Source organism: Anomaloglossus baeobatrachus (assembly GCF_048569485.1).
Source record: "Anomaloglossus baeobatrachus isolate aAnoBae1 chromosome 5 unlocalized genomic scaffold, aAnoBae1.hap1 SUPER_5_unloc_13, whole genome shotgun sequence".
NCBI lineage: Eukaryota > Metazoa > Chordata > Amphibia > Anura > Aromobatidae > Anomaloglossus > Anomaloglossus baeobatrachus.
This window is the reverse complement of record NW_027441788.1, coordinates 680292-702260: the sequence shown is the minus strand read 5'-3', so window position 1 is coordinate 702260 and position 21969 is coordinate 680292. Positions and strand designations below refer to the sequence as shown.

At 45.8% G+C, this 21969-nt stretch overlaps 1 protein-coding gene and 1 long non-coding RNA gene across 2 annotated transcripts in view; both read right to left on the bottom strand.

The window, feature by feature from the left end:
- LOC142258836 (uncharacterized) overlaps positions 1-21969 on the bottom strand; it is a 167302-nt gene that overhangs the window by 136199 nt on the left and 9134 nt on the right. The window lies entirely within an intron of this gene.
- LOC142258847 (uncharacterized) lies at positions 8809-14016 on the bottom strand. Its single transcript, XR_012727886.1, has 3 exons — positions 13930-14016; positions 11496-11636; positions 8809-9041 (listed from the first exon to the last, which is right to left on the bottom strand). It is a non-coding gene; the product is annotated as an uncharacterized LOC142258847 (long non-coding RNA).

Below are 21969 nucleotides of genomic sequence, written 5' to 3'. Positions count from 1 at the left end.
CCCGTCCGATCGCTGCAGGAGCTGCCGGTAATCAGTGAAGTGGTCTCCTAACGGCATCAGCTGATAGTTTAAGCCAGCCGGGTGGTAAAAAGCCGGCGTCACCGCAAGACTTACGATCAGCTGATGCATCACTGCATCATGGTGACCGCATCAGGTGATCACCGCCAGGTCCTGCAGCTATCGGAAGTCTTCACACAGCCGGAGCGGCGGTACCGGGAAGAGGAGCTGGGAGTGGATATGGCACCAAGAGTCTTCAGACAGGTGAGTATGACATTTTTTTTTTCTACTGTTCACTTTTGATTTCGCAGCTGCTTCCAACTCCTGCCCGGCTATGGCGCTGCATGGGAGCGGACATGGCACCAGACGGGAGGTGGAGGCAGCGCTGGCGGTACCGAGAGGATTCACGCTTCTGTGTTTATTTACAGAAGGAATCCTCTTCCTGTACATGTCACTTTACTACCCACCCCTTGTGTTTATAGCTGTGTTTTTAGTCATAGAAACGCACTAAAACGCAGCTATATTTGCAATTTGCGTTTTTCATTATGTTTTTGAACATCTCATTGAACTCAATGGGTGGAAAACGCAGTGAAAAACGCAAAAATAATTGACATGCTGCGTTTTTGTGGGCACCACAAAAAAAGCAGCTAAAAAAAACCACTGTGTGCAGACAGCAAAAATGAAAACTCAGACTTTGCTGGAGAAGCAAAGTCATGCAGTTTTCTGAGCAAAAACGCACCTTAAAAACACGCAAAAAATGCACTGTGTGAACTTACCCTTATTATTCTCCACTGAGGGTCTTACTAGATAATACTGGTGACCGAGACTCTGAGCCATGAAACTAGGAAATTGCTGAATACAGCACTGAATTGTAAACTGCTGGAGCCACTCCTGGTTCCTGATATCATTATCTAGTGTGCTCGCTCCGTGGTCTTCACTTACAATGTGAACTGTTTTGTCACCATTACCTTATTGAATAATCCCTTCACCTCCAGTCGTTTTCTTGTTTTTCATATACATTTTTTCCTCCCCTTCTTCCAAGAGCCATACCTTTGTTATTTTTCCGTCGATGTTGCCATATGAGAACTTGTGTTTTACAGGACGAGTTGTAGTTTTGTATGAAATCGTTACTTTTACCATATAGACTGGAAAATGAGGGGAAAAAATCCAAGGGCAGTGAAATTGCAAAAAAAGTGCAACTGCCCTATTGGTTTTGTTTTTTTTTTCACAATGTTCACTATATGGTAAAACTGACATGTCGGTGTGAGGCCTCAGGTCGGTGCGAGTTCGTAGATACCAAACGTATACTTTTAGGCTCTGTGCACACCGACATAGAAATAAAACACAACACAATTAGTGACTCCATCTTTATTGAAATAAAGCACCCCCCTCTGCAGTAATCCTGGGTCAGCGTCCCGCGCCGTCCAATCCGGATCCAATATCATCTGATCGGTTTGCTGGAAGGTAAAGCGATCAGATGATGTGTCAGGATCAAGTGCCTGAATCACATCACACATCAGCTGATTGTATAAACGCCATTCAAAAGAAAAAAAAAAAAAAATACTTATGTGCTGATTACCGGCAGCTGCTGCAGCAGAGTCTGATCCCGTCCGATTGCTGCAGCAGCTGCCGGTAATCAGAGATGAAGTCTCCTGACGGCATCCGCTGATAGATGAAGCCGGCCGGGCGCCAGCGTCAGCCCGAGACTTACGATCAGCTAATGCGTCAGGTGACTGCATCAGGTGATCCATCGCCAGGTCCTGCATCCTGCAGGCATACGCACCCGGGGAGACTGCACACACCCGGAGCGGCGGTACCGGGAGGAGATGGGAGCGGGCATGGCACCAGGAGTCTGCAGACAGGTGAGTATGACTTTTTTTTTTTTCTACTGTTCACTTTTGATTTTGCAGCCGCTTCCACCTCCTGCCCGTACATGACGCTGCACGGCAGCATACATGCACAGGATGGGAGTTGGAAGCGGCGGTGACGGTACCGGGAGGATTCACGCTTCTGTGTTTACTGACAGAAGGAATCCTCTTCCTGTACATGTCACTTTACTACCCACCTCCTGCGTTTATAGCTGCGTTTTTGGTCTTAGAAATGCACTATTTGCGTTTCTCATTGCGTCTTTCAACATCCCATTGCACTCAATGGATGAAAAGCGCAGTGAAAAACGCGGGAATAATTGACATGCTGCGTTTTTGTGGCACCACAAAAACGCAGCTGAAAAAAAACGCTGTGTGCAGACAGCAAAAATGAAAACTCATAGACTTTGCTGGGGAAGCAAAGTCATGCAGTTTTCTGAGCAAAAACGCACCCGAAAACTGCGCAAAAATGTCGCGAAAAATGCACTGTATGAACTTACCCTAAGGGTGCGACCGCACTTTGCTTTTTACCTGCTTTTTAACTGCTTTTTCAACTGCAGCGTTTAATGCCAAAATGGATGTGTCCTGCTTTCCAAGCAAAGTCTATGGGAATTTGGTTTTCTAGACCGCACTATGCAGTTCAAACTGCAGCCTTTTTGTTGCAGAACTTTGGTCAAAAACTCAGCTTTGCAGTGCAAAACCCAAATGGCAAAAACAATTGACATGCAGTTGAAAAAGCAGCAAAAAAGCAGGTAAAAAGCAGGTAAAAAGCAAAGTGCGGTCGCACCCTTAGGCTCTGTGCGCACTGGGAAATGGAATTTTCTTGAGAAAATTCCGCATGCTCTCAAAGATTACCGCACCCGCGGTAAAAAACCGCGGGAAACCGCACCCGAAAACCGCATGCGGTTTGCCGCGGTTTTACCGCGGTATTGTTCGCGGTATTGCCGCGGTTTTGCCGCGTGCGGGTTGGGATGTGCTTTATTGCATTCAATGCAATAAAGCACATTGAAGAAAAAAAAAATAAAAAAATACATTTAATTCTGATAGTAGATAGACAGAAGAATAGATAGAGGGATAGATAGATAGAAAGACAGATAGATAGAGGGATAGATAGATAGATGACATATCGCTGCATTTCCCACGATCGGCAGTGAGTTCACATTACCGGCCGTGGGAAATGACCGGTAATTACCTCTGCTGTCTGCTGCATTCAGCCTGTGTCTGTGACAGTCGCGGCTGGATGTCAGCAGTGCAGGACCCTGTGGATTACGCCGGAGCTTTGTTTGGGGGGGGTTAATAAAATGGTGAACGAGGCTTGTTGGTTTTATTTAAAATAAAGGATTTTTCGGTGTCTGTGTTTTTTTCACTTTACTTACGGGTTGATCATGTCAGCTGTCACACAGACGCTGCCATGATCAAGCCTGGGGTTAATGGCGGTGGTCCCCCATCACCATTAACCCCTTGTATTACCTTGCCACCACTGCTACACGGTGGCAAGAAGAGCCGAGGACACTCCGGTAGTGCCGCATATTGCATGCGACAGTCCCGGGGCAGCTGCGGCTGATATTCTCGGCTGCGGGAAGGGGAGTGAGGCGGGGGACATTACCCCTGCCCCTCTCCCTCCCCAGCCTGAGGATACGGGCCGCCGCTGTGTGCTTACCTCGGCTGGACGGTAAATATGCAGCGGAGCCCACGTTCTTTTTTTTCTATATTTCCGTTTTCTTTCTATGTGTGTTCTATGTGTCTGTGTCTATGTGTTCTATGTCTGTGATGTGTTTGTGTTTACTCTCTGCACAGCTTCCTCTTCCTGTAATGACATCACTTCCCTGCAAAACCGCAGACAAGCGATGCACATTACCGGAGGTAAACCGCGAAATACCGCAGGGAATAACGCAGCAAAACGCAGTGAACTGCACAGAATTTGCTGCCTGCGTTATTCCCTGCGGGATTTCATGATTAACATTGAGTCAATGGAGTGAAATCCCGCAGCGATGTGCGGAAAAGAAGTGACATGCACTTGTTTTTGCTGCGGGATTCCCGCAGCAAAACATGCAGCTGTCAAATTCCGCCCAGTGCGCACAGGATTTTTTTTCTCCATAGGATTTGCTGGTGATTCACTGCAGAGATGTTATGAACATTTTCTGCAGCGAAACATGCAGCAAATCCGCGAAAAATCCGCGGCAAAATCCGGTAAGTGCGCACATAGCCTTAAACGGGTTTTTTCCAGCAGCTTCTTTCTGCCAAAACATGCTTCTTTGTGGAGAAAAGAAATCTGTTACGTGTACACATAGTCTTAGTTTTATCTAAGGGGTTAAAACCAATTCAGAAGTTGCGCTTTAGTCGCCATTTTCTGAGCCCTGTAGCGTTCTCAATTTTTGGGATCTGGGTCTGTGATGGCTTTTTTTGCGTCTTCAGCTAGCGTTTTTAATTATATCATTTTTGTGGACATGTGATGTTTTGATCGCCTGTTTGTGGAAATAAAAAACCCCACAATTTTTGGCGTTTGGAATTTTTTTTCCCGCCACGCCGTGTACCAGATTAACTAATTTTCTGAACGCAGTGATGCCAAATATGTGAGCAAAAAACTCCGTAACACCATACAAATTTGGATGTGGGTATGGATTCTGCCAAATCCCCACATACAGCACAAACTCAAAACCATGGTAAGAGAAAAGAGAACAAGAGTTTTATACTGTAAAAATTGTGCAAAAAATTTTATTATAAAGAAGGTGAACATCCATTTAGTCTAAAAACATATTGAAACACCAGGACCATGCCTTGAGATAGATAGACACCACTTAGGGATTAGAGGCGCCTCTCCCCAATGAAGATTGAAAACCGATGTATCAAAACGTTCGTTGGGCGTCTTGAGGTTCCATTTCCAGTGACCTGTTACCAAATTCAGCTTTACCACCGCCACTTTTGCATGCCCTACTCTAGTATTACATCTCGGTATGCTTTAGATTTTTTGAGGGGATCTGACTTCATGTTGTCCGTATATGTTATACTCCACTATGGAGATACTATATTCTGATATTATGATGATTGTGCCATCTGTAACCTCATAACATGTAATTTGTTTTATAAATCCCTAAGTGGTGTCTATCTCGGGGCATGGTCCTGGTGTTTTAATATGTTTTTAGACTAAATAAATGGATGTTCACCTTCTTTATAATGAAAATTTTGGTACAATTTTTGCACTACAGAAACTCTTGTTCTCTTTTCTCTTGATACCAAATATGTGTAGTTTTTTTTAGTTTTTTTAACGGTTTTATTTTCAGGGGGGGCAAAAGGAGGGTAATTTGAATTTTTAGGGTTTTTTTTGTTATTTTTTTCCTATTTTTTTAAACGTTTTGTTAACATATTTTATTTATTTTACTAGTCCCCTAAGGGACGTTATCACTGCACAGTCCGATTTCCTAAGCATTTCAGAAATGCTGCTTTCCTGTGAGTGCTGGTGATCTGTCGGCTTTATTATATTTATTTATATATTTTTTATTTTTATTTTCTTTATTCTTATTTATTTCTCTTTATTTTAATAAATAAACACTTTTCTTATAATCATTTTTAGTTCTCCTTATTTTCTTGTTTATATTCACTATTTACCTGATCTATTATATTTGGGACTTTATTATATAGTGTGCACTGATAAGGAACACTTATTCCCGTCTCCCCTTTTTACCTGTTCCCATTGTTCCTTTCCCTTATCCTATCCCCCCATATTGCTGAAGCTAACTGCCCTGAGTGTAAACGAGTCCTCAGCCTCACATAAGCACTATGAGAAAACGCCACGTTTCTATTACATATACATATGAGTGATGATTGCTTCTATACATGTATTTGCCAACCAAGCTTTTTCATAGTGCTATCCAGGATCGTCACTTCCGCCTATGTTATCGGAAGTGACGTTACGTTACCAAACACACATCATATTCCTAGTATACGCTTTGGTGGGCTTGGACTACTACTGCGCATGCGCGGGCCTGCCAACCAAGTTACTTCACATAATGCCATCCAGGGTCGTCACTTCCGTGTACATTACCGGAAGTGACATTATGACATCTTTAACCACATGTCTATTATCCCATTAAGCGGTCTATTTAAACCGAGACACCCCACAGACAGGTCATATGCATTCACGAACCCGGAGAGGCAGCTTCTTATCTCTTATCTTTAAACTGACAGCTCTATTCACATTAGGGGTGCTTCACACACAGCAAGATCACTGCTGAGATCGCTGCTGAGTCACGGTTTTTGTGACACAGCAGTGACCTCATTAGCGATCTCGCTGTGTGTGACACTGAGCAGCGATTTGTCCCCTGCTGTGAGATCGCTGCTCGTTACACACAGCCCTGGTTCGTTTTTTTATTGTTGCTCTCCCGCTGTGACGCACAGATTGCTGTGTGTGACAGCGAGAGAGCGACGAAATGAAGCGAGCAGGGAGCCGGTGTCTGGCAGCTGAGGTAAGCTGCAACCAGGGTAAACATTGGGTAACCAAGGTGGTTACCCGATATTTACCTTCGTTACCAGCCTCCGCCGCTCTCACGCTGCCAGTGCCGGCTCCCTGCACATGTAGCTGCAGTACACATCGGGTTAATTATCCCGATGTGTACTGTAGCTAGGAGAGCAGGGAGCCAGCGCTAAGCAGTGTGCGCGGCTCCCTGCACATGTAGCTGCAGTACACATCAGGTAATTAACCCGATGTATACTGTAGCAAGGAGAGCAGGGAGCCAGCGCTAAGAAGTGTGCGCGTCTCCCTGCTCTGCGCACATGTAGCTGCAGTACACATTGGGTAATTAACCCGATATGTACTGTAGCTAGGAGAGCAGGGAGCCAGCGCTAAGCGCAGCTCCCTGCTCTCTGCACATGTAGCACAGCGTCGTTATGATCGCTGCTGCTTCTGCTGTGTTTGACAGCTAAGCAGCGATCATAACAGCGACTTACAAGGTCGCTGTTACGTCACAGAAAATGGTGACGTAACAGCGACGTCATTGTCACTGTCGCTATGTGTGAACCCAGCCTTACCTTACAAGCTTTGGTAAGTTCAATGTAAAAAGAAAATGAACAAGCACTCACCGATAGTTGCTGTGTAACACTCTGGTTTAATTCAAATATGGAGGGAACATGCTAAGGCGTTACAGGGAGGGAGAGGCGATGGTCAGCACACAAAGACGACGGCCGTTTCGCCCCTGAGGGTGGGGCTTCGACGGGTCTTACAACAAAGTGACCTCACTAGCAGATTTATAAAAAAAGCAATAACCAGCTCCAATCATAGTGCAAGTGAGTTAAAATCAATTTAAACAAAAAAGTCCAAATGGACCGAATAATACTTCATGGAAAGCAATGACTGGCATATTTTAATTTATTCAATTATTTTATATATAATTATTTAGGTAGTTATTTTAATCTCCTAAAAAAACCACTAGGTCATTTTTTTCGTTAAAACCTAGTGGTCCCATTGCGTTATGTCTGATAATATATTCAGCTTCTTTTTGCAACAGAAGTTTATGGGTATCACCTCCTCTAGGTGATGGTTCCACTACCTCTAATCCAGCAAAAGTCAGAACATTACAATTTGCCTCATGTGAGTTTTTTATATGCTGGATCATTTTAGTGGCACCCACTCCTGTGGATATAGAATTTCGGTGTTCACGAAAACGCACAAAAAGTGATCTGATCGTCTTCCCGATATAATAAAAGCTGCAAGGGCAGAAGATGATATAAATGACCATCTTAGTCCTGCAAGTAATGAGATGTTTCGTCGTGTGCCAGGCATTACCTATTTTGAAAGATTTTCCGGTGAGATGAAACTGGCAAAAAGAACAGTTGCCACACTTGTGATTACCCACAGGTCCAAGATGATGCAGCCAGGTGGAGGTTGGTATGTAGCGGTTTTTTACTAACATATCTCCAATATTATTACAGCGTCTGTATGTTATTAGTGGTCTATTTTTGGCTATGTCAGTTAAATCTTTTTCTTTTTCTATTAAATGCCAATTCTTATTAATTATGGACCTGATAATTTTGTCCATTGGGCTAAATTTAAAATTAAACATCAGGCGTTTTTCTGAAGTATTTTTACAATTATTATTGGCATTTATTTTTCTAAATGATTTTTTGTTTTTTTCTTCTGCTACTTTTTTTATAGCTCGTTCCTGCGCTGCTATAATCTCGGTCTGTGGGTAACCACGTTCTAGGAATCTTTTCTGCAGATCCAGATTTTGTTCATTCAGGTTCTCAGCATTAGGCCCGATTCACACGTCAGTGAAAAACACAGACGTTTTTCACTGGCGTGTAAAACACGCACATGTCCCTGCGTGTGCCGCAAATTACGGCACACGTGGGTTGTCTAAGTGCAATCCGGTCTCCGTTCTCCGTGGCCCGTGATTGCACTTAGAGATTCACTCACCTGCGCCCGCTCCCGCTGTCCATGGTGCGGATCGCTCCCGCGGTGCAGCATCCGGCCGGAGGTGACCCTTGCAGCAGCTGCTTCCGGGTCGGCTGTGTCACGCACAATGAATATGCGCGACAGTAATCAGCCGGCTTAGAAGCAGCAGGCTGCATGGGCTGCAGAGGACATCGCTGGACGCCGGGTGAGTTAAAATGTTTATTATTTTAAATGCACGTTTTTTTTCGGGCACGTGTTTCACAGACCCAGGGCCAGATTAAGGTTGGTGGGGGCCCCTGGGCAGAAAATCTGGTGGGGGCCCCATAACGTTAACATTTTTAGCCATAACAGTAGAGCACGAACTGAAGCATTTAGATATAAATCCACTGAGCATGGATCTTATCCTGTTCTGCCACATTCAGATTTACACTTATACACAGAAAGTTACTCACATTTTTTTATTGATCCCAATGTTAAGACAGCCAAGTAATAGTAAAAATAAAGAAAGGGAAAGTTCTCACTGGCAGCAATGGTTGCTGAAAATCACAATGTGCTCTCTATTGTATTATCTCCGGAGTAGTACATAGCAGCTGATGTCTGTACACGGTATGCCATACACAGTATCAGAGGTGGATCTAGGTTTTCCTGTCCATGGAGTAGGAGGTCAGTTTGGCGCCCCCTTCTATACACGGCTTATGCGGTTTGAGTAGTTGTCATGTGACCGCTCATACGCCATTTTCACACGTGCCGATGAGCTGCTCTTCCTAATTCTCTCGATGTTCAGTGAAATACTACAGCCCATAAAGAGAAGCAGGAAGAGAAGCTAATTGTGACTCAAAGTATTAAAATGACCTGCAAGTGGTCATGTGATCACTTCTGGAATTAGCAAGCAGAGCTAAATCCTTACATTGAGTATATTACAGGTTGTTGGATTGGGCATGCTACGGGGCTTACTTTTATTATTAAAGGGGTTGTCCAGGTCGACAAGGAAAATTTGTTGTTATCCTATATGACTGCAGACTTCTGAATTCTCACAGCTTGCGGACTGCACACTGTCATGATTTTCCTGTGCCATGAGCAAGTAGTCATGGGACTGCAAGTATGCGATTTGCTTACTTCCGGCCACATTCAAATTAGACGTCTGCAGCCTCACTCAATAGTTACATGCCCTCAAGCTCTCACTGCTGGCATCGGAGAGTCCTGACAGTGTGCAGTGTGCACACTGAGGATTCAGAAGTCTGCAGTCACATAGAAACTTTCATCACAAACCTGGACAACCCCTTTAATGCTACTAACATAATGTAGAAACCCTTGCGGTCATGTAATTTTACAAATTATGGCTTGCTTCATGTGTACAGGATCAGAATCAGTAAAATGTACATAAATACACTGTGTGTAGAATTATTAGACAAATGAGTATTTTGCTCACATGATACTTTTATACATGTTGTCCTACTCCAAGCTGCATAGGCTGAGAGCCAACTACCAATTAAGTAAATCCGGTGATGTGCATCTCTGTAATGAGGAGGGGTGCGGTGTAATGACATCAACACCCTATATAAGGGGTGCTTAATTATTAGGCAACTTCCTTTCCTTTGGCAAAATGGGTCAGAAGAGAGATGTGACGGGCTCTGAAAAGTCCATATTGTGAGATGTCTTGCAGAGGGATGCAGCAGTCTTGAAATTGCCAAACTTTTGAAGCTTGATCACCGCACAATCAAGCGTTGCATGGCAAATAGCCAACAGGGTCGTAAGAAGCATGCTGGGCAAAAAAGGCTCAAAATAACTGCCCATGAATTGAGAAAAATCAAGCGTGAAGCTGCCAAGATGCCATTTGCCACCAGTTTGGCCATATTTCAGAGCTGCAACGTTACTGGAGTATCAAAAAGCACAAGGTGTGCCATACTCAGGGACATGGCCAAGGTAAGGAAGGCTGAAAACCACCACCTCTGACCAAGAAACAGAAGATAAAACGTCAAGACTGGGCCAAGAAATATCTGAAGACTGATGTTTCAAAGGTTTTATGGACTGATGAAATGAGAGTGACTCTTGATGGGCCAGATGGATGGGCCAGAGGCTGGATCAGTAAAGGGCAGAGAGCTCCACTCCGACTCAGATGCCAGCAAGGTGGAGGTGGGCACTGGTATGGGCTGGGATCAGCAAAGATGAACTTGTGGGACCTTTTCGGGTTGAGGATGGAGTGAAGGTCAACTCCCAGACCTACTGCCAGTTTCTGGAAGACAACTTCTTCACGCAGTGGTACAGGAAAAAGTCGGTATCGTTCAAGAAAAACATGATTTTCATGCAGGACAATGCTCCATCACATGCATCCAACTACTCCACAGCGTGGCTGGCCAGTAAAGGTCTAAAAGATGAAAAAATAATGACATGGCCCCCTTGTTCACCTGATCTGAACCCCATAGAGAACCTGTGGTCCCTCATAAAATGTGAGATCTACAGGAAGGGAAAACAGTCCACCTCTGGGAGCAGTGTCTGGAGGCTGTGGTGGCTGCTGCATGCAATGTTGATCGTAAACAGATCAAGCAACTGACAGAATCTATGGATGGTCGGCTGCTGAGTGTCATCAGAAAGAAAGGGGGCGATATTGGGCACTCATTTTTTGGGGTTTTGTTTTTGCATGTCAGAAATGTTTATTTCTAAATTTTGTGCAGTTATATTGGTTTACCTGGTGAAAATAAACAAGTGAGATGGGAATATATTTGCTTTTTATTAAGTTGCCTAATAATTCTGCACAGTAATAGTTACCTGCATAGACAGATATCCTCCTAAGATAGCCAAATCTAAAAAAAACCCACTCCAACTTCCAAAAATATTAAGATTTGATATTTATGAGTCTTTTGGGCTAATTGAGAACATAGTTGTTGATCAATAATAAAAAAAATCCTCTAAAATATAAAATGCCTAATAATTCTGCACACGGTGTACAGCACCAGAACCAAAAGCAATACCAAAATACATCACTAGCACCCTCATCAGTAAACGAATATATCACCAGAACCACCAATACATGACTACAGTACCAAATTTACTACAACAATATATTGTAATGTCACATCCCCATATACATTTGTATCACATGAATTAACAACTCCCAGTATGTCCTTAACAATTGTAAGAAAATGCTGGGAATTGTTATCAGTATTCATCAGACTTTGGACCATACAGGAACCACAGTCCTGATGAGAAGCTTTGAGTATCACACACATACAGTCACATCCGGGTACCTTGTAGGTGACATCTTCCCTGATCGGAGTCATCCTATTCTTTCTTCTCCATCTTGTCCAGACGTCATGATGACTATTCACATCCACAGCTCCTCTCTGCAGACCTCCCGGGCCTTCTGCAGCACATCTCGACATTATGCCCTTAAAATAAATAGCAGAATGATTATAATGCTCCTAAATATAAATATATGACCTACGCTGTGCGCCTGAATAAATAATTGCCCCTCACTGTGCTCCCTGCACAAAATGACCCACACAATGTCATTCTTATGGTACATGGCCTCTTCTTTCAGTACTGGGCCCCCTCTTCACACCGTCCTCTACATTGTGTACCCACTATACTTCCAAATGTCTATACTGTGCCCCCTCCTCACACTCCCCCTCCTGAGCTGTGCCCTCACAATGTCCCCCATGCAATCCCCTCTCTATACTGCCCTCACCCTCAGTACCAAAATCACTGAAAGTGCAACTCAATCTCACATTCCCCCTCTTCAGCATACTGTGCCCTCCATACTGTGCCCTCACACTGGCCACCATGCTGCCCCTTCTCTATACTGCCTACCTCCTTCACTATACAGTCACTATACCGCACCTCAGTCTCACATTCCCCCTCCTCAGCATACTGTGCCTCCATACTGTGCCCTCACACTGGCCACCATGCCGCCCCTTCTCTATACTGCCTACCTCCTTCACTATACAGTCACTATACCGCACCTCGGTCTCACATTCCCCCTCCTCAGCATACTGTGCCTCCATACTGTGCCCTCACACTGGCCACCATGCTGACCCTTCTCTATACTGCCTACCTCCTTCACTATACAGTCACTATACCGCACGTCAGTCTCACATTCCCCCTCCTCAGCATACTGTGCCCTCCATACTGTGCCCTCACACTGGCCACCATGCTGACCCTTCTCTATACTGTCTACCTCCTTCACTATACAGTCACTGTACCGCACCTCAGTCTCACATTCCCCCTCCTCAGCATACTGTGCCCTCCATACTGTGCCCTCACACTGGCCACCATGCCGCCCCTTCTCTATACTGCCTACCTCCTTCACTATACAGTCACTATACCGCACCTCGGTCTCACATTCCCCCTCCTCAGCATACTGTGCCTCCATACTGTGCCCTCACACTGGCCACCATGCTGACCCTTCTCTATACTGCCTACCTCCTTCACTATACAGTCACTATACCGCACGTCAGTCTCACATTCCCCCTCCTCAGCATACTGTGCCCTCCATACTGTGCCCTCACACTGGCCACCATGCTGACCCTTCTCTATACTGTCTACCTCCTTCACTATACAGTCACTGTACCGCACATCAGTCTCACATTCCCCCTCCTCAGCATACTGTGCCCTCCATACTGTGCCCTCACACTGGCCACCATGCTGACCCTTCTCTATACTGCCTACCTCCTTCACTATACAGTCACTATACCGCACCTCAGTCTCACATTCCCCCTCCTCAGCATACTGTACCCTCACACTGGCCACCATGCCGCCCCTTCTCTATACTGCCTACCTCCTTCACTATACAGTCACTATACCGCACCTCAGTCTCACATTCCCCCTCCTCAGCATACTGTGCCCTCACACTGGCCACCATGCCGCCCCTTCTCTATACTGCCTACCTCCTTCACTATACAGTCACTATACTGCACCTCAGTCTCACATTCCCCCTCCTCAGCATACTGTGTCCTCACACTGGCCACCATGCTGCCCCTTCTCTATACTGCTTATGTTCCCCACTACCCAGGCTCTATACTATGCCCCTCACACTTTTCTCCACCAATACTCTCCACTTACAATTTTCTCCCACCATACTGCTGCCTCACACTTTTTAATGGTGCCCCCCTGATTGCCGTGCAGGGGAACATATGCCGCATGCCCCCCAAAGGTACGCCCCTGTACAGTGTACAGGAGAATACATGACTGGTACACAATATACTGTGATACAGACATCAGAGGTTATACAATATACATATTATTATATACAATCTGATGTGTGTACACAGTGTATCACACTACTCTCTCTGTACACTGGATGCGATATACTATGTACACAGATATACAATCCCCTGCACTGATCACACCTGGACCTACAGGACCTCACATATTCTATATGTAATATGGGTCATATAGTGTAATGTGTGCTGCAGGCTCAGATGTGATCAGTGCAGGATTCTGTGTAGTGATGTCTCTGCTGGAGCTCAGTGTGAGTTATTGCAGGGGAGGGATGAGGCCGATGACCCGGCACTGACAGCCCGACCTGATCTGCTGCAGCTCACACTCCTGCAATAACTCACACTGATAGCAGAGTGGCCGCTGACACTATGGAACCGGTCTGGAGTTATCAGCGGCGTCCTGCTCCCTCCTCACTGCAGTCTCCTGCCCGGCCGGCACCATGATGAATGACCTCATACTTACCGGGATAAACTGAGACCTCCGGTCCTCCCACAAGCTCCTCTACGGCAGGAAGAAACAGCAGCGCGGTGACGTCATCCTGGCAGACGCAGCCCACACAGCGTGCAGTGGGCGTGTCTGCAGTAGTGATGGCCGGGATTGAAATACCTTAACGGTACAGTGCGGTCTTGAACCACTGCGACATTAATAAAATGGCGGACACACAGATGGTGGTGGGGGCCCCCTCAGAGGCTCTTGTGGTGGGGGCCCCTGGGCTGAAGCCCCGTCTGCCCCGCCTATAATCCGGCCCTGCTCATACTATTAGATCAGGCGGGCTGACCAGCACTGTATGGCTAGGTTCACACACTGCGTTTTTTTGACGGTGCGTTTTTGTGTGTTTTTTGCGTCAAAAAACGCACAAAAACGCACACGCGGCAAAAACGCATGTGTTTTTACCGCGATTTGGTGCGTTTTTTGCTGCGTTTTTGCTCACTGCATTTTTATGCGTTTTTTATCAGTGAACAATGCCATTAAAGATTGTTGAAAAAGAAAAAAGATCTCATGTCATTTCCTTCTTCAATATGTTCTTCATTCCCCACTAGTGTATGCAGGAGAGCAGACAGCTGCAGAACTACAAGGCTCAGCATCCTCCATCCAATAGTGTATGCAGGAGAGCAGACAGCAGCTGCATAACTACAAGGCTCAGCATTCTCCATCCAGGACTGTATGCTGGAGGGAGAGGCAGGGGGAGCAGAACTACAAGGCTCAGCAGTCTCCATCCAATAGTGTATGCAGGAGAGCAGACAGCAGCTGCAGAACTACAAGGCTCAGCATCCTACGTCCAATAGTGTATTCAGGAGAGCAGACAGTAGCTGCAGAACTACAAGGCTCATCATCCTACGTCCAATAGTGTATTCAGGAGAGCAGACAGCAGCTGCAGAACTACAAGGCTCAGCATCCTCAATCCAGGACTGTATGCAGGAGTTTTTTGCCCCCAAAAAAATGACGTGGGCTTTGCCATATTTTTGTATGCTAGCCAGGTACAGCAGGCAGGTACGGGCTGCCCCCAATCCCCAGCAGCCTATTTGTACCCGGCAGGGAACCAAAAATATAGGGAAGCCCTTTTTTTTTTTTTAAATTATTCGCCCAATTTTTGAGTCCAGCCAGGTACAACTAGGCAGCTGGGGATTGGAATCCACAGTTCAGAGTGCCCAAGCTTTCTGAGCACCCCTGCTGCGAATTGCAGTCCGCAGCCACCCCAGAAAATAGCGCTTTCATAGAAGCGCCATCTTCTGGTGCTGAATCCAACTCTTCCAGCTGCCCTGGTGACGGGTGGCTCACTGGGTAATAATGGGGTTAGGGCGAGCTGTATATTATCAGCTGGCCCTAAGCCGGAAAATTCATAGTGCCACGCCAATATTAGACATGCCCAGCGTGAATTTCTAGTAAAGATAAAAAAAATCACAACACACAGAAAAATATTTTTATTAGAAATAAATGGGGGATGGCGAAAGCGGCAGGAGGGCGACTAACGGACGCAAGAGAGCCCGCCCCTGTGTACATAAAAAAAGATTTGCATAGGAAAAGTTAAGACTTTATAAAGTATTTATTTAGGTCTCAAAGGGGGCACAATAACAACAGGAACCTTGCTAGAATGTAGCCCAGGAGCTGCAGAGGGGGAATCTTTTAGGTTTATTGCAAAATTTCTGCTGACAGGTTCCCTTTAAGCCGGGCGGACGCTAAAAAGTCGGCGTCACCACGAGACTTATGATCAGATGATGCGTCAGGTGACCGCATCAGGTGATCCACCGCCAGGTCCTGCAGCCATCGGACGTGCTGCCCGGGAGACTGCACAGAGCCGGAGCGGCGGTACCAGGAGAGGAGCTGGGAGTGGACATGTCGGGAGTCTGCAGACAGGTGAGTATGACATTTTTTTTTCCACTGTTCACTTTTAATTTCGCAGCTGCTTACACCTTCTGCCCGGCAATGGTGCCGCACGGGAGCGAACATGGCACACGGGACGTGGAAGCAGCGGTGGCGGTACCGGGAGGATTCACGCTTCTGTGTTTACTGACAGAAGGAATCCTCTTCCTGTACATGTCACTTTACTACCCACCCCTTGCATTTATAGCTGCGTTTTTAGTCATATAAACGCACTAAAATGCAGCTATATTTGCAATTTGCGTTTTTTCATTGCGTTTTTGAACATCTCATTGAACTCAATGGGTGGAAAACGTAGTGAAAAACGCAAAAATAATTGACATGCGTTTTTGTGGGCACCACAAAAACGCAGCTTAAAAAAAACGCTGTGTGCAGACAGCAAAAATTAAAACTGATAGACTTTGCTGGGGAAGCAAAGTCCTGCAGATTTCTGAGCAAAAACGCACCCGAAAAACAAGCAAAAACGCCGCGAAAACCGCACTGTGTTAACTTACGACATAAGTGCATCCTAAAAGGACAGCCAATATATGGTAATTTTCATCCACAGATTACAAGTTGGACAGGCAATGAGTAGTTCTTATCTGAAAGGTGTGAGTCATCTGTGGTTTATACCCAACATTGTCTAATCATGCAGGAGGTCAGACCAGGAGATCAGAGTTGTATCCTTACATCTCACACACTGAAAACCTAAGCTATGGTGGGAGGTGTTCGCACTCTAGGTTTTGGCTGCCTGCTTATGATTGGGCAGCCCATACAGGCAGAAGACGCACAAGCCCCCACTGGAGAGTAACTAATACCCAGTTGGACATAAAAAAAAAAAGGAACTCATTATGTGCCAGTACTTAGATTGCTAATATTTCCACAACAAAGAGGTGAAATTAAAAAAAAAACAAAACATTTTATTGCTTTTGTAATTCTATACGGTTTAACCCCTTTCTGACATTGGATGTACTAGTACGTCCTATTTAGCAGTGCACTCACGCAAATGGATGTACTGATATGTCCTGGCTATGGTGCGTGCACTGTCCTTGGCTGTGTAACTGCCTAAATGCTACAATCAATTGCGATCGCAGCATTCAGGAGGCTGAGAGAGGAAATGCACTCTCTCCCACCCGATCGGGGCTCCCGCAACGTGATCACATGGGTCCAATTTTTGCCATGCAAATAATGACCTTCAGATCTGCCAGCTATGGTGTTGTGTTAGACCATGCCTGGAACATGTCTAACAGGCGTTCTGTCAGCATCACACTGACAGGTGTAGTGTATTGCAATATGGGTGGATTGTAATACATTACACCAGTGATCAGAGTAATAAAAGTTGGTGTCCCATATAGGTACTAAAAAAAAAGTGGGGAAAAAGAGGATTTTTTTTAAAAAAGATATATATATATATATATATATATAAAAAAAAATATTCTACCAATAATTACGTATATTTATGTAAAAACAAAAATAAAGAACAAAAATACACATATTTGGTATTGCTGCATCCAGAACACTCTAATCTATAAATCTGTCACATTAGTTAACCCTTCAGTAAACACCATAAAATAAAAATAAAATGAATAAAAATGGAAAAAAAAATTGTTTTCTCATCAAACTGTCAGTGAAAAAGAGGAATAAAAACAATAAAAAAAATGAAAAAAATCACATGCAACTGAAGGGTGATAAAACTCCAAATGAGATTAGAGAGCTTCCAACAATATGGCAGACGATTGAAACATGGAGAAGGATACGGAAATTGTGTGGGACAAGCGCCTGGGACTCGCCATTCCAGCCTTTTATGGGGAACCCGAGATTCCTTAAGGGCAGGACTCCATCACAATATGATACATTGGCGAGGCAGGGTTGTGTCTATGTGGCAGATCTACTGGACCCTGGATATTTAATACTCCCATATCAGACACTGGCACAACGCTTCCAAGCTTTTGCTGGAAACCCTTTTTTGTTCCTCCAAGCTCGCAGTTTTGCAAAGAAATGTATCGCTAATAAACCACTACTTGAGCGAGGGACAGACCTAGATAAATTTCTGAGACAAGCTAGGACGCAGATTTTCTCAACTAGCCATATATACGCAAGATTAAGATCACATTGGTCGTGGGAGACAGGAGTCGGGGGCCTTTTAAGTGGGGGGAGGTCATACCGGAATATAAAAGTGAGGATTTGAAAGCAACATTGATTCAAAGGAAATTCATATTAGTTAGCAGTTACACTGACATGGCACTGATGATTTTTCATTGAGCCTACGTCACCCCCTAAATTCAATCAAAAATAAACCCAGCGGAGTCCAAAATGGCCGCGGTCAGGAGCAGACGTGCATGAGGGAGCTCCTGACCATCTAATAGCATCCAGCCCTCCAGTTGTCTAAACCAGCCTTAGACCCCCCCACCTATACCAAGGAGATCGGGTGGACGGAGGGAGACCTTAAATTGGAAGGCTATCTCAGAGCTGGGACCCTGTGCAGGCTCCTCGAGGCCGAGGTCGGGACCCACGCAGCAGGCCGCAGGGCCTAAGCAGCAACACCCCCGGAGGCGAGAAGGGTCTGTGCAGAGGAGACCCAGAAGGTGACAGGAGGCCCAGGCAGAGAAAACTGGGATCGCACGGAGCCGCCGCCACCTCACCCTTCAGAATCGGCCTCAGAAGCCTGTGGGACCGGTAGGCAGAGACGCGAGGAGGAGGACCGCCGCCATCTTGAAGCCCGGGACTCACCTTCCTGACCCCGCAGATCAGAAGCGGGCGCGCACAGCCGCGGGTCACGGTCCGGGCGGCAACCAGGGAGTGAAGGGGAAGCAGCCGTCTGCCCGGCCACCAGACAGAGGAAGCCGGAGCGGGGAGTGCGGCGAGAAGAGTCGGGCCTCCCGGAGGCCACAGGGGGATCCGAGGTGCCGACGGGAACCCTCGCGATAGCTGAGGGCGGCGCATTGTGAAACCCGGCTGGGACCGGAGAGGAGCTCGGGCGGTAAGTGGCTGGCTATACACCCCCAGGACGCCCTCTCGTGCTTCCGGGTACACCCAGGGAGACCCAGGAGAGCCCGGGTCATACCCCACCACGACCCTCATACAGCGGGTTGGCGACCCTCTTCCATCAACCTCCCCCACCCCCTCCCCGCTCCCACAGCAGAAAGATAGGCGGCTGCCTGGAAGTTAGTGGGCTGCCAGGCCCAGGTTTGGGGTGAAGCTGCATTTAAGCACCGGATAGGGGAACCTGGGGAAGGCCTGAAACGGGAGCCCCCTCCACACCTTCCCCCCCCTCACAGCATAAGGACTGCATTAACAGCATATCCAGAGATACCCCACTCCTCTTTGTTACCTAAGGGTCTGCCAGGTGGGTGACATATGCATCTGGGGTCTCAAGAGGGGTCCTTAAGTAACCTTCCCAGACCTGGAGGTATACATCTTCCTTGTCCCAAGGGCAGCTGACGGGAAAACGCAGAAGAAGGAGCATAGAGGACATCCAAATAGTCCTACAATATATAAAAAAGCACAAACCATCTGATATTCTCCCCCCCCCCCCCACAGGGGCATGTAAAGCGGTGCACCCCACACAACATAGAGGGAGCGAAGTGACCGGACCCCCACTATACTGGATATAAGATAATACCAAAAGAGCTGACTTCGACATGGTCAAATTTGGTAATAAAATGGCTAGTGCTCTGCCTAAAACAGCGGTGACCACGACCCAAGCAGATGTTGACAAGTTCCTCAAAAAACATCTCTTGCCAGCAGAGGGGGGGGCTGAGTGCCCTCAAAACTCATCTGCTAATACCACACAAGAAATGGAGGAAGATGCCAGTGACGCAGAAGATATGGATACTAGTAAGAGCCTCCCAATCTCCAGGTCCTTTATCAAACGGATTCTCAACAAAGCCTTGGAACCGGTAGTGAAGGAACTCTCTCATATCAAACAGGATATTGGCCAGATAGGTCACAGAGTGGAATCACTGGAAGCTTCCCAGGCCACGATCACCACAACATCCAATGCCATCATCTCTTGTCTTCACCAGCAAGAAGATAATATCAACCAAATACATACTATTCTGGAGGATCATGAAAATAGGGAGCGACGGAACAATCTCAGAATAAAAGGACTACCGGAAACGGTAGTAAATGAAGCCCTGACCCCAGCTCTATTAAGCATCTTCACCAACTTGATAGACACTGACCCTGCACCATTGATAGAACTGGTCAGAGCCCATAGATCCTTGAGACCCCGTCCCAGGCATGGGGAACCATCAAGAGATGTCATCTGCCGTTTCATGGACTACCGTATTAAGGAACTCATCCTCAAAAAAGCAAGAGAGGCCGGCACCATAAAATATGAAGATTCCGAAGTCAAGATTTTCCAAGACCTAGCTGCCACCACTCTGACCAAGAGGCGAATACTGAAACCCTTCACAGAGGAGCTACGCCAACGCCAATTCCCATACCGCTGGCTATATCCATTCGGCATTGCAGTAACAGCGAAAGGGAAACACTATCAAGGCAAAACGTCAGGCGAAATTAAGCACATCTGCGAAGATCTGGGGATTACTCTGGAAAAGTATCCTGAATTAGAGATCCATAGTTCAGCAACTGCGTTACGGCAACTTCCAGAGCCGTCACCCTGGCACAGCGTCAATCCGAAGGCCCAAAGGCCTAGACGCAATGCGGCACAGAAGCAACAGGCGAACTCAGAAAACAAGCCCCATGAGAAGGCCTAGGCTCAGGCCTTTTATTGCCATTCATTGTTTATGCATGTTAAAAGCATGAAGTCTCTTTAGGGGTTCCACACTTTCTGCTCCCTCTAGATATGTATTTACTCTTATCTAAGTGTTGAAAATGTTGTTATTGTTGACTTTAACATTTTGTTCTTTATCTGATCTTTTCTCTATCCCCCATCTCTTCCGCTCCCCTCTCCCCCAGCAAGGTCGTGGGTCTGGTCCACTCATCCCACCGGAAATAGAGTCGTCCACCTGCTATCGCCATTATGCAGACACAACATAAGGTATTTAATGTGACAAGTTTTAACGCTCACGGGTTGAATTCTCCTATACCAAGGGCACAAACCCTATCTAATTTTCGCAAAAAGTGTACGGACATAATTTTTCTACAAGAAACACACTTTTGTAAAGGTAAAATTCCAAGCTTTGAAAAAGCACACTACAATACGTGGTTTCATGCTCCCTCTCCAAATAAACGAACTAAAGGGGTATCGATAGCACTTGCCAAAGACATACCCTTTTTACCCCAAAGTGAAGTAATTGATCCGGAGGGCCGGTACATTTTTGTTAAAGGCCTATTAGCAGGGTCAATGGTAACTATGGGAAATATTTATGCTCCAAATATCAGACAGGTGAGATGGCTACTGTCCACACTCAAAAAATTCAAGACATTTTCGGAGGGCATTCCAATACTCTGTGGAGACTTTAACGTAGCTCTAGAACCAACATTAGACTCAACAGCAAAGAAGAGCCACATATCACTTAGAGACCTCTTTCGAGTCAAAACTGCTCTTCTCTCGCTATCCCTGACCGATATCTGGCGACTACAACACCCAACAACCAAAGATTACACTTTCTTTTCTCACCCCCATAAATCATATCACAGGATAGATTACATTTTTTTACCCAGGTTTCTGTTATCTAATGTTATTGACACGACAATACAAGCCACGCCACACTCTGATCATAGCTATGTCACAGCAAATTTCACACTTCAGAGGGCATATCTGATTCACCGCACATGGAGGTTAAATGAGTCAGTTCTCTCCTCAGAAGACAACAGGAAACGTATTTCCGATCGTCTCCGCAATTACTTTGCGGAGAATAAGACGCAAGACATTAAACCACCACTTCTGTGGGAGGCACACAAAGCGGTCATAAGGGGAGAACTGATTTCCATTTCCTCACACCTTAATAAACAAAGGAAACTATTTTTACAAAATCTATATGAAGAGATAAACACATTGGAAACCCAACATAAAAAATCCCTGTCCCAACAGACTCTAATATTATTGACTGCCAAACGGGTGGCATTGAGAGACATACTCAACAAACAATCGGCCAAGTTACACTTGAGCTGGAAAAACCGCATATTTGTACATGGGGACAAAGCCTCCAAACTCATGATGTCATTAATTAAAAC